General features: G+C 35.8%; 1 protein-coding gene across 33 annotated transcripts in view; it reads right to left on the reverse strand.

The window, feature by feature from the left end:
• The window catches only part of ADGRL3 (adhesion G protein-coupled receptor L3), an 847,777-nt gene that overhangs the window by 659,427 nt on the left and 174,730 nt on the right, over window positions 1-13,620 (reverse strand). The window lies entirely within an intron of this gene.

Below are 13,620 nucleotides of genomic sequence, written 5' to 3' on the forward strand. Positions count from 1 at the left end.
GGGAAACAAACAACAAGAGACTCTTAAGGACAGAGAAGAAACTGAGGTTTGATGGAGGGAGTCAGTTGGGGGATGTACTAGATGGGTGATGGGCACGTGTAATGGGCACTGGGTGTTGTATGTAAGTGATTCATTAAATTCTACTCCTGAAATCAATATTGCACTGTATGTTACCTAAGTAAAATTTAAATAAAATTTAAAAAAATGATCATAAAAAGGGCGTCTGGGTGGCTCAGTTGGTTGAGCATCCAACTTAAGCTCACGCCATGATATCACGGTTTGTGATTTGAGTCCTGTGTTGGGCTCTGTGCTGACAGCACAGAGCCTGGAGCCTGCTTCAGATTCTGCTTCTCCCTCTCTCTCTCTGCCCCTCCCCCACCCACACTCTGTCTCTCTCCCTCAAAAATACGTACACATTTAAAAAAAATTTTTTTAAAGACCATAAAAAATAAAATAAATTCTATGATTTATAAGAATTTTCTGGGTTTTTGTTTTTGTTTTTTTGCAACAGACACTTTTAATAAGATCTGGGATATATTTAATCACTTTTATCATTAGAACTGCTGTGGAAAAAAAAACGAGAGACAAGTATCTTGCCACTTAATCAGTATATACAAATACATGCTCTGTGAATTTATGTATATACACAGAGACTGTGATTATAATAATTTAAACAAATTCAGATTTTAAAAATAGAAAGGAATAAACAAAAAAATAAGACTTAAGTGGTAGGTTTAAAGGGATTTTTTTAGTCTTTATTTTTCTTTAAATCACCATAATATTTCTATTCCTTTTATTATTAAACTAATATCAATATGGCAAACATTTTATTAAAAAAAAGGAGTATTGTCTTTCATAGTATTTTCTTTGGGATTTCAATATTTTCTAATGGTTCTGCACTGGTCATATCAAAGTCTGAACTTTCTAGTGAGTCCATTTAAGTGCTTTATATGAGCATCAGCTGCATTAGTTAATTACTATGATACTTAGCATTTATTATGCTATTAGTAGTAATATGCTATTAGCAAAAGCCTAAGTAATCATATATGTGCCAAAACAATGACAAAATCTAACATGTATTCTATAATCTTGTCCCCAAATGGAGAAGAAATTAGATATGTGGAGAAACTCATTAGCATAAAATTAAAATTAAGCTCTTCATAGAATCACTATTGATTACCATCAGATATGTAAGAAAACAAATTAGTGGTAAATATATTCACTAACAAAAGCATTATATTTTGTTTGAGGATTTCAGATTATATTTTCCTAGTGAATACCCACCCATATTTGGCCAATTAGTGAGGTTTTATACCATAAGAGTAATTCATTCCATATTTGAATGGCACACTTGACTACTTAAACAGGCAAATGCAAGCAATTGTTTTAGTCAATTCTTGGCTGTACACGTAAGGTATTTTTTTCCTGGTTTTTTTTTCCATCCAATCTTAACTAATATTCTACATCTGATCATGGGTAATGACAGCACAGGCTCTCCTAGAAATATCCTCAAGCTTTACATTTCGTTTCCCCCAATAATGAAATACATTCTGAAATCCAAACATGACTTATTCCATGAAGTTCTTTCTCCCCAACAGCACCAAACCCATTCAACCACAGACAGAACCAGTCCTATGTTCCCTGATGATCCTATACCACTTTTTACATTCTTCTATTTGGCTGAACCCCTACAACTGCTTGAGAACAGAGGCTGTGACTACCTCTTCAGTTGATATTACCCCTTCCTAAAGAACTAAGCATTTAACAGGGCCTCAAAAATGCTGACTGGGTAAACAAAGTATTTTCATTTTAGTTAAAACAAACAAAAAAAAATTCTAAGTATTTATTGGAAACTGTCTGTATTGGCCTCATATAAATTGAGACCAAGAACAAAAATGCACCATTATATGTGTCTTTGAGTTTGTCTGCATAACTATCTTTATAGGTCCATTTTCTTTTTGTTCATAAGATCGGAGATTCTTTAATTTACAGTTTGGCTATAACTGTCTCAGTGCTTCATTCAATTATATCGCTTTAGGCATTTAAGAATTAGTAGACAACTCGGACAGAAGAACAAAGTTACACAGGGTCACAGCTTCCTATTATGAAGGAGACCAGGACTGAGGTAAATCGCAGAAAAGGAAAAGGGGAGTGCATGTCTGAAGGGAATTGAAAACCAAAAGGAAGGGAGGAAGAGGTCATATCAAATCATGTCAAATGATACTGTTCCATCAGCATGAAGTGTTAGGATAAATTTCTTTTCCAATAAGTAAACGTGATCTAAAAGATTTTTATTTTTATTTCTTAATGTCTATTCACTTTGAGGGATGGAGCAAGGGAGAGAGATAGAGAATGCAAGCAGGGGAGGGGCAGAGAAAGAGGGAGAGAGAGAATTCCAAGGAGGCTCTGTGTTGTCAGCACAGACCCCAATGTGGGCTGAGTGTCACAAATCATGAGATCATGACTTGAGCCAAAATCAAGGGTCAGAAACTCAACTAAACTAAACCACCAAGCACCCCTAAAAGGGATTTTAAAAGGAACTACTAGAATCATTTTTGAGCAATGTGACTACTTCGAAGGAAAGCACTCAGGAAGGATAGAAAATTTGGTGTGTTTATATTTTTATATTTTCATCACCATTCAAAAGTGACATAAAAAGAAATTCACCAGCAGTTATTGAAATTCACTCTATGCTTTGCAAATTGTCTGAAATATCTGAAATATCTGAATATTAGATAGCTTTAATTAAAAATTAAAAATTAAATTAATTCATACTTTAGATAAAACTTTGTTATGAAGCACATATGTAAGACAGCAAAAATGGAAAATAAAATGGTAAGGATTTGATTACTAACTAAAAAAGGGGAATACATAATAAAGATAAATGTTCAAGGCAAATTTTCTAATTCTGAGATAGCAAGTTTAAAAAGTAGAACAACATTCATTCATTCACCCATTCATCCACTACTTCATCAAATATTATACCCAGTACCCAGGCACAGTTCTAGGTGCTGTAGATTCAGGAGTGAACTGAACAGACAAAACTAGCCCTCAAAGAGTTTATATTTACATTGTGGCTGAGGAATGGGAGCAGAATGAGAAAGAAACAAACTTTATACTCTCCAAACACTTTTAGTAACATTTTAAAACTTTAAACACTTGATGTTTTTGAAGATTCTATGTTCCTATTTAACCTTAATTTTTTTAAGGTTTCAAACACTTTATGTCTTCACCATTATAAAATTCCTGAGGTTAGTATGAACACTTCCTTGTTTATTTCACAAATAAATATTCTGAGACACTGAGTGTCAAAGCCAGAATTTGAATACAACTAATCCAAATTCAGTCTATACCCTCCAGCTTCTCAAATAGCATTGTGCTGATTATTATTGTCCATATTTGATAAGAGGATGCTTGCAATGAAAAACAACAGGCTTTCTTAAATGCATTCTTTACGAAATAATCATCTCAGAATTTCAGAACACTGATTATGGTTTGAAGGCACCTTCACATTCTAATATTTAAATAAGATTCCAGGAAATCCAAGTAAAAATTAGTCTGGAATTGAGATGAAAATATATTTTATTATCTTGGTCTGTGTGGCATTAATTATATTTATGTGACATCTCCCACTGAACTGTCCAATAAAGGTTCAGGAAGCAATGAATAACTAATGGGTACAAACACACTTTAAAAAGATCATTCTAGTGTCAGGTAAAAGATGGTTTGCAGCCTATGACGACACTAAAATGTTTTAAAAGATCAGTGAGAACTGAGAATAAAAAAAAAAATAGAGTGAATTAGTAAACTACTTATAAGGTAATATATATATATTTTTTTGTCTATGAGAGTCCTTAAATCATTTTTAGAACAGTTAAATACTAGATGTCACAATTTTATTATCTGTAAAAAGAGGTATATAGCCTTATATCTATCATTTCAAATTACTTGGAAGTTAAATAAGAAAATAGGAGTCAAACTGTATATAGACACATTAACTACACTTATGACATTCCACCTCCATTACTAGATTTTCCAGTGCTGTCTCTCTAGCTGTGATGTTATTTTCCAACTACCCAGTTTCCATCTCCCAACCTATTAGTCTGTGTCATCTTCAAATATCTTCTACATTCAGTCCATATCAATAACTATTAGCATGTACCACCACATTATGTTCTCAGGAGACTGTTCAAATTTGGCTTTCATCTCTATTTCCAAATGGGCCACTGATAAAGATTATCATGGTTATAAGGTAATAGTGCTAAGGCAAGATCCCAAAGCATTTTACACTTAGTTTGACCTCCTGCCAACATGTGGTCACCACTGGCCCTCATACTTGGAATATTAAAATAGCAACTTATTTCTTTTTTTTTTTAATTTTTTTTAACATTTATTTATTTTTGACACAGAAAGAGACAGAGCATGAACGGGGGAGAGTCAGAGAGAGAGGGAGACACAGAATCCGAAACAGGCTCCAGGCTCTGAGAGGTCAGCACAGAGCCTGATGCAGGGCTTTAACTCACGGACCGGGCCATGAGATCATGACCTGAGCTCAAGTCAGACGCTCAACCTACTGAGCCACCCAGGCGCCCCACAACTTGTTATTTCTTATAGTGCCATTTTATCCCTGTTTTATCTACCTTGCAAACAGCTGCCAGAATAATCTGAGACCTCATTTTCCCCATGATGATTTCTGCACATTAATCCACAAAACATCCTATTGTTTTTCACAGGATCTGGTTTTCAAGACCCTCTACAAGATGAGTACATTCTTTTCTACTACGAACACCTTTTTGACACTACTCTACTTTACCAGACAGAATTTCTGCATCAGCCAGCTGAGGTTGCTGACTGGTTCCTCAGACAGATTATTCCAAATAGAGTGGTTTGTTCATGCACCAAGGATGCTATGTAGTTCTCTACACTTATAATTTTTTAAAATGTTTATTTATTTTTGAGAGAGAGAGAGAGAGCATGAGTGAGGGAGGGAGAGAGGAGGGGAGGGGAGGGGAGAGGAAAGAGAATCAGAAGCAGGTTCCAGGTTCTGAGCTGTCAGCACAGAGCCTGACGCGGGGCTCAAAATCAGAAACTGTGAGATCATGACCTGAGCCAAAGTCGGAAGCTTAGCCGACTATACTTATACTTTGAATACTATGCTAATAGTGTGTGAAGGTCTCATCCTCTAAAGAAATTAGCCTCAAGACTTAGAGCACAAACACATCTGTAAACTTCTGGTGCATTTTAAATCAAGAGTACAAAGCCTAGTCCTCAATGGGTCAAATTTTCATATAAAATCATTTTCTGCCCCCATGAATGCAAGCCATTGTAATAAGGAAGGTATCTTGGTTGTAATTTTAAATCGATAATAAAACTGGACAACATTGACAAAAACAGTTTGTTTCGGGATTATGGAACTGGCCAGTCATCCAATAAATTAAGCGTTTTTGCCAGAAAAATTACTCTTCTTTTGGTAAGAACTGTGGGGATCCTGTAGTATTTTTGCCTAGAAATTCTGTTATTTCTCACCCCAACCTCCAGCTAGACACTTAGGTCATAAAACAAACCTTAATGAATTTAAAAGAACAGAAATTATACAAAGTAAACTGTATGACCAAACCAGAGTAAAATTTAATTTTTTTTAGAAATCCCCAAATATTTGGAAATTAAAAAAAAAACATTTATAAGTACCTTATGCAAAAAAATCACAAGAGAAATTAGAAAATAGTTTTCAACTGAGGAAAACTAAAGCAGAGTATACCATAATTTAATGGGATGCAGCTAAAGCAGTGCTTAAAAGTAAATTCATAGCTTGAAACATCTAAGAAGAAAGAGAAGAAGAGCAAACTAAATGCAAACTAAGCAAAAAGAAGGGAAGAATGAAAGGAAAGAATGTGTGACAGTGATCAGAATATCAACTGTAATATGAAAACATTCCTACTGCTTATTGTTATTAAAATCCCTTACCTTTTCTAGCCCTTAGTATCTTCATCTTTAACATGATAATTAGAATAAATTACTCACAACCCTCCTTCTCACTGAAAAATACAAATAATATTTTCTGGAACAGCAAACAAAAGTATAAATGATATTAAAAATATGCACTACATCGACAACTAATAGTTTATTAACTGAGGGAAAGGACCACAGATAATCCAAAACAAGAAATAATCTTGAAAGCTTAATCATACATTACACACATTTTCACTTATAAAAGGCTAACCTTTTTACCTTTTATTTTGATGACTATCAAAAGAAGTTATAATTAATGCAAGATAAGGGAAAACATTTATTATAGTGACAGTCAGCCATCGTACATACATAGAGAGGAGAATAGAAGATAGCCTAGAATAAGACAACATAGGATAAAGTAGGGTAAGACAGGATAGGGAAGGGAAAAGAAGTATGCTTAATTAATGTCTACCATATACCCTGCCACTGGGTAATATCAAGCATTAGAGCAGTATATACAAAGACCTTGCCTTCATAGAAGAGAGTTTTTTATTTATTAAGATCAAATTCAGAGATTAGTCCTTTTACTTATTTCCTTTAGTTTCAATTCACCTAGATGGAGATTGTTTCTTCCCTCACAGAAATGGCAATGTCCTGATTAACCAATCAATTTATCAGAAGTCCATGGCATCCATAACCAAAACTCTCATCCCAACAGGTTTTGACTAAGGTAGTACCCTTGAATGGTAATTCTTCCAGGAATGTGGTTTTTTTCTGTACTCCTTCAGCTTATAAAGATACAAAAAGGCAGGGACATTATTCATTACCAGGTATCCAAAACTAATGCAAAGCTTTCATACCTACAAACACCTCTTTCTCAGAGTTTAGCCTAGGAATGAAACAACTGATGCTTTAGCTTATATTATGTAAGGACTATGCAGCCACTGCTCTAAGACGACTTGGTGGGTTTCCAGGAATATTATTTCCTCAGCAACATACTGTCTTCTTTCTCGGCTTGAGAAACAGCTTCCATGTTATCAATATACAAAGCAATCATTCAATGTAATCTGAGTTTTTACCCCTCAAAAGTGCCTATGTTATAACTATAATTGCACATAACACATTCGCATCCTAATGAAAGTTTCCAAATTCTATAGTAAGAAGCTATGATGCTATTTTCATTTGTAATAAAATGTGCTTACATTCCATCCTTTTAAATAATCATTTATTGGTAGAACACACTGAAATCTGCCTTTTTACTTATATCTCGTTGTGTTTTATCACATGTTCAAAATTTAAACAGGGAACTTCAAAAATGTCTAGAAACAACAATTCTGATACATGAAAACATCTTTTACTTTAAACATTATCCTATCCTTAATTATCAGGTTCTTAGTTCACAAAAATGTACTTCCCCTTCGTGGCAAACCTAGACAAATAAAACAGCTTAATCTCAAACTATTATATGTAGTGAAAATAGCCTAAAAACAAGTTATTGTGCCTATGTGCTACTGAATATTTTCTACAGACTCATGATTGAATTTTTATAGATTTATACAGTTTCTTTCAGTTCTAGAAAAATGATTTTTATCTCCCATTTCTCAATCCCTGTCACCTGATCTCAATTCCAAGGAAAATCCAGTATGCCAGAATCCTAAGTATTACTAACGATGAGAACCTAGTGTCTAATGAAGTGTTCTCAAAGGTTTAAGAAAGTTTGGATTGCCAAGCCAGACATTGAATCTCAGATAAGCTTCTTCCAAAAATTCTCATTCCTCTGGTCATTAAAAAAAAAAAAAAAAAAAAAAAAAAATCAATAGATGTAAATCAAAGTTTAAAAAGCTTCTGAGAAATGACCTCTGCTAAAGTCTCTTGGGGGCTTTCCAACTGTGCAGGGGGCAGGGTGTGGGATCAAAAAGCAGAAAGAAGAAGTAAAGAAAGGTTTCTGAGCAAGTGAAAAAAAAATCTAGCTGGAGAACTAAAAGGGATTAGTTTACATATCAAATATCAGATTTCCATTGCATTGCTACACTGCTTTCTCCTCTTTTTTCTGTCCCATTATCGCATTGCCCATAGTTCATTACATGAAACTGTATTTCCCCACTTCGTGTAAGATTTCAAGCAGAAAATCTTCAGTACTGAAATCTTTAAAATGGTATGCTCTACATTACACAGTAATAAGCACCTTATCTGAGACTCCACCATCTGGAAATCGGACCAATTTAACACACAGCCCTAAATCTGGAAATATATTTAAAAGAAAAAAGAAAAAAAATCTCACAATGCACGAAAATCCAGTGAACTTGACTCACAGAGAGGCCTTCAGTCAAAACTTATTCTTTATGTTCTCCAGTATTCTAACAAAGAGAAATCAGAAGCAGAAGCAGCCAACAGACTTAACAACCACCACAAATACCTTAAGATCTGAGGAAAACTGAAAAGTACCTAGAAAGAACTGTGGAAACAGTTTTATTCAAACTGTCAAACATCTAGAGTTCTGTCACGTTAATTGAGTGGATGTTTGCCTCGATTTTTCAGGAATTTTTCTGTACCCAAAGAGGCCACCACCCGAAGCAAGACTCTATTTAACTGAAGTTTTACTCATGTACAACTCAAACTAAACATCAATCAATAAGGTCCAATTATGCTGCCATAATAAGACAAAAGTTAACAGGTTTGATAAAGTATAAAGGATATGTGTATGTTTTTGTGAATTTATCCACCTCTCTTGAGGACATTACTTTTTAAGCATATTTGTTTTATTTATATCTATATATACATAGATATAAAGAAGAGTATATTAACCCACATATAAATTTGATATCACATATCCATGATGGGGTAAATCCATATCAATCGTTCCAGTGTATACTATATATATTTTTTTAATTAGTTGTCTTTTTTTTGGGGGGGGGGAGGTGGTAGGTTGAGCATATTTCTTCATAGGACTTTTAAAAATAAAAAATGTTGCCTGCAAGCATTCAACAATTTTTTTTAAAGTAAGGCCTATCCAATTAGAACAGTATTTTTCAGAATAACAAGTAAAAGAATTTAACACAAGAAAATTTCTTAGGTGAATTAAAATAGTAAGTTTTTATCATTCTATAATAACACTGAATGTAAATGGATTAAATGCGCCAACCAAAAGACATAGGGTATCAGAATGGATAAAAAAACACAGACCCATCTATTTGATGTCTACAAGAAACTCATTTTAGACCTGAGGACACCTTTAGATTGAGAGTGAGGGGATGGAGAACTATTTATCATGCTACTGGAAGCCAAAAGAAAGCTGGAGTAGCCATACTTATATCAGACAAACTAGACTTTAAATTAAAGGCTGTAGGGGCGCCTGGGTGGCGCAGTCGGTTAAGCGTCCGACTTCAGCCAGGTCACGATCTCGCGGTCCGTGAGTTTGAACCCCGCGTCGGGCTCTGGGCTGATGGCTCAGAGCCTGGAGCCTGTTTCTGATTCTGTGTCTCCCTCTCTCTCTGCCCCTCCCCCGTTCATGCTCTGTCTCTCTCTGTCCCAAAAAAATAAATAAACGTTAAAAAACAAATTTAAAAAAAAAAAAAAAAATTAAAGGCTGTAACAAGAGATGAAGAAGGACATTATATAATAGTGACAGGGTCTATCCATCAGGAAGAGCTAACAATTATAAATGTCTATGCACCGAATACCGGAGCGCCCAAATATATAAAACAATTACTCATAAACATAAGCAACCTTATTGAGAAGAATGTGGTAATTGCAGGGGACTTTAACACCCCACTTCCAGAAATGGATAGATCATCTAGACACACGGTCAATAAAGAAACAAGGGCACTGAATGAGACATTGGATCAGATGGACTTGACAGATACATTTAGAACTCTGCATCCCAAAGCAACAGAATATATTTTCTTCTCGAGTGCACATGGAACATTCTCCAAGATAGATCATATACTGGGTCACAAAACAGCCCTTCATAAGTTTACAAGAATTGAAATCATACCATGCATACTTTCAGACCACAATGCTATGAAGCTTGAAATCAACCACAGAAAAAAGTCTGGAAAACCTCCAAAAGCATGGAGGTTAAAGAACACCCTACTAACGAATGAGTGGGTCAACCAGGCAATTAGAGAAGAAATTAAAAAATATATGGAAACAAACAAAAATGAAAATACAACAATCCAAACGCTTTGGGACGCAGCGAAGGCAGTCCTGAGAGGAAAATACATTGCAATCCAGGCCTATCTCAAGAAACAAGAAAAATCCCAAATACAAAATCTAACAGCACACCTAAAGGAAATAGAAGCAGAACAGCAAAGGCAGCCTAAACCCAGCAGAAGAAGAGAAATAATAAAGATCAGAGCAGAAATAAACAATATAGAATCTAAAAAAACTGTAGAGCAGATCAACGAAACCAAGAGTTGGTTTTTTGAAAAAATAAACAAAATTGACAAACCTCTAGCCAGGCTTCTCAAAAAGAAAAGGGAGATGACCCAAATAGATAAAATCACGAATGAAAATGGAATTATTACAACCAATCCCTCAGAGATACAAACAATTATCAGGGAATACTATGAAAAACTATATGCCAACAAATTGGACAACCTGGAAGAAATGGACAAATTCCTGAACGCCCACACTCTTCCAAAACTCAATCAGGAGGAAATAGAAAGCTTGAACAGACCCATAACCAGCGAAGAAATTGAATCGGTTATCAAAAATCTCCCAACAAATAAGAGTCCAGGACCAGATGGCTTCCCAGGGGAGTTCTACCAGACGTTTAAAGCAGAGATAATACCTATCCTGCTCAAGCTATTCCAAGAAATAGAAAGGGAAGGAAAACTTCCAGACTCATTCTATGAAGCCAGTATTACTTTGATTCCTAAACCAGACAGAGACCCAGTAAAAAAAGAGAACTACAGGCCCATATCCCTGATGAATATGGATGCAAAAATTCTCAATAAGATACTAGCAAATCGAATTCAATGGCATATAAAAAGAATTATTCACCATGATCAAGTGGGATTCATTCCTGGGATGCAGGGCTGGTTCAACATTCGCAAATCAATCAACGTGATACATCACATTAACAACAAAAAAAGAGAAAAACCATATGATCCTGTCAATCGATGCAGAAAAGGCCTTTGACAAAATCCAGCACCCTTTCTTAATAAAAACCCTTGAGAAAGTCGGGATAGAAGGAACATACTTAAAGATCATAAAAGCCATTTATGAAAAGCCCACAGCTAACATCATCCTCAACGGGGAAAAACTGAGAGCTTTTGCCCTGAGATCAGGAACACGACAGGGATGCCCACTCTCACCACTGTTGTTTAACATAGTGCTGGAAGTGCTAGCATCAGCAATCAGACAACAAAAGGAAATCAAAGGCATCAAAATTGGCAAAGATGAAGTCAAGCTTTCGCTTTTTGCAGATGACATGACATTATACATGGAAAATCCGATAGACTCCACCAAAAGTCTGCTAGAACTGATACATGAATTCAGCAAAGTTGCAGGATACAAAATCAATGTACAGAAATCAGTTGCATTCTTATACACTAACAATGAAGCAACAGAAAGACAAATAAAGAAACTGATCCCATTCACAATTGCACCAAGAAGCATAAAATACCTAGGAATAAATCTAACCAAAGATGTAAAGGATCTGTATGCTGAAAACTATAGAAAGCTTATGAAGGAAATTGAAGAAGATTTAAAGAAATGGAAAGACATTCCCTGCTCATGGATTGGAAGAATAAGTATTATCAAAATGTCAATACTACCCAAAGCTATCTACACATTCAATGCAATCCCAATCAAAATTGCACCAGCATTCTTCTCGAAACTAGAACAAGCAATCCTAAAATTCATATGGAACCACAAAAGGCCCCGAATAGCCAAAGTAATTTTGAAGGAGAAGACCAAAGCAGGAGGCATCACAATCCCAGACTTTAGCCTCTACTACAAAGCTGTCATCATCAAGACAGCATGGTATTGGCACAAAAACAGACACATAGACCAATGGAATAGAATAGAAACCCCAGAACTAGACCCACAAACGTATGGCCAACTCATCTTTGACAAAGCAGGAAAGAACATCCAATGGAAAAAAAGACAGTCTCTTTAACAAATGGTGCTGGGAGAACTGGACAGCAACATGCAGAAGGTTGAAACTAGACCACTCTCTCACACCATTCACAAAAATAAACTCAAAATGGATAAAGGACCTGAATGTGAGACAGGAAACCATCAAAACCTTAGAGGAGAAAGCAGGAAAAGACCTCTCTGACCTCATCCGTAGCAATCTCTTACTCGACACATCCCCAAAGGCAAGGGAATTAAAAGCAAAAGTGAATTCCTGGGACCCTATGAAGATAAAAAGCTTCTGCACAGCAAAGGAAACAACCAACAAAACTAAAAGGCAACCAACGGAATGGGAAAAGATATTTGCAAATGACATATCGGACAAAGGGCTAGTATCCAAAATCTATAAAGAGCTCACCAAACTCCACACCCGAAAAACAAATAACCCAGTGAAGAAATGGGCAGAAAACATGAATAGACACTTCTCTAAAGAAGACATCCGGATGGCCAAGAGGCACATGAAAAGATGTTCAGCGTCGCTCCTTATCAGGGAAATACAAATCAAAACCACACTCAGGTATCACCTCACGCCAGTCAGAGTGGCCAAAATGAACAAATCAGGAGACTATAGATGCTGGAGAGGATGTGGAGAAACGGGAACCCTCTTGCACTGTTGGTGGGAATGCAAATTGGTGCAGCCGCTCTGGAAAGCAGTGTGGAGGTTCCTCAGAAAATTAAAAATAGACCTACCCTATGACCCAGCAATAGCACTGCTAGGAATTTATCCAAGGGATACAGGAGTACTGATGCATAGGGGCACTTGTACCCCAATGTTCATAGCAGCACTCTCAACAATAGCCAAATTATGGAAAGAGCCTAAATGTCCATCAACTGATGAATGGATAAAGAAATTGTGGTTTATATACACAATGGAATACTACGTGGCAATGAGAAAAAATGAAATATGGCCTTTTGTAGCAACGTGGATGGAACTGGAGAGTGTGATGCTAAGTGAAATAAGCCATACAGAGAAAGACAGATACCATATGGTTTCACTCTTATGTGGATCCTGAGAAACTTAACAGGAACCCATGGGGGAGGGGAAGGGAAAAAAAAAAAAAAAAAGAGGTTAGAGTGGGAGAGAGCCAAAGCATAAGAGACTGTTGAGAACTGAGAACAAACTAAGGGTTGATGGGGGGTGGGAGGGAGGAGAGGGTGGGTGATGGGTACTGAGGAGGGCACCTTTTGGGATGAGCACTGGGTGTTGTATGGAAACCAATTTGACAATAAATTTCATAAATAAATAAAAAAAAATAGTAAGTTTTTTTTTTTTTAATTTAGTTAGTACTAAATTATAGTTTACATGGCTACTGAGTAGGACCAATTTACTTTGAAGTATACATGCAGAAGATATAAAGGAAACATTAATAGTTAAAATAAGAAAAATGGTTTTTTTTTTTAACTATTTTGAGAGAAAGAAAGATAGAGTGTAAGCAGGGGAGGGGCAGAGAGATAGAGAGAGAGAGAGAGAGAGAGAGAGAGAGAGAGAGACAGAGACAGAGGCACAGAATCTGAAGCAGGCTCCAGTCT

Source organism: Puma concolor, chromosome B1 (genome assembly GCF_028749965.1).
Source record: "Puma concolor isolate L17-30 chromosome B1, mPumCon1.1.hap2, whole genome shotgun sequence".
NCBI classification, from domain to species: domain Eukaryota; kingdom Metazoa; phylum Chordata; class Mammalia; order Carnivora; family Felidae; genus Puma; species Puma concolor.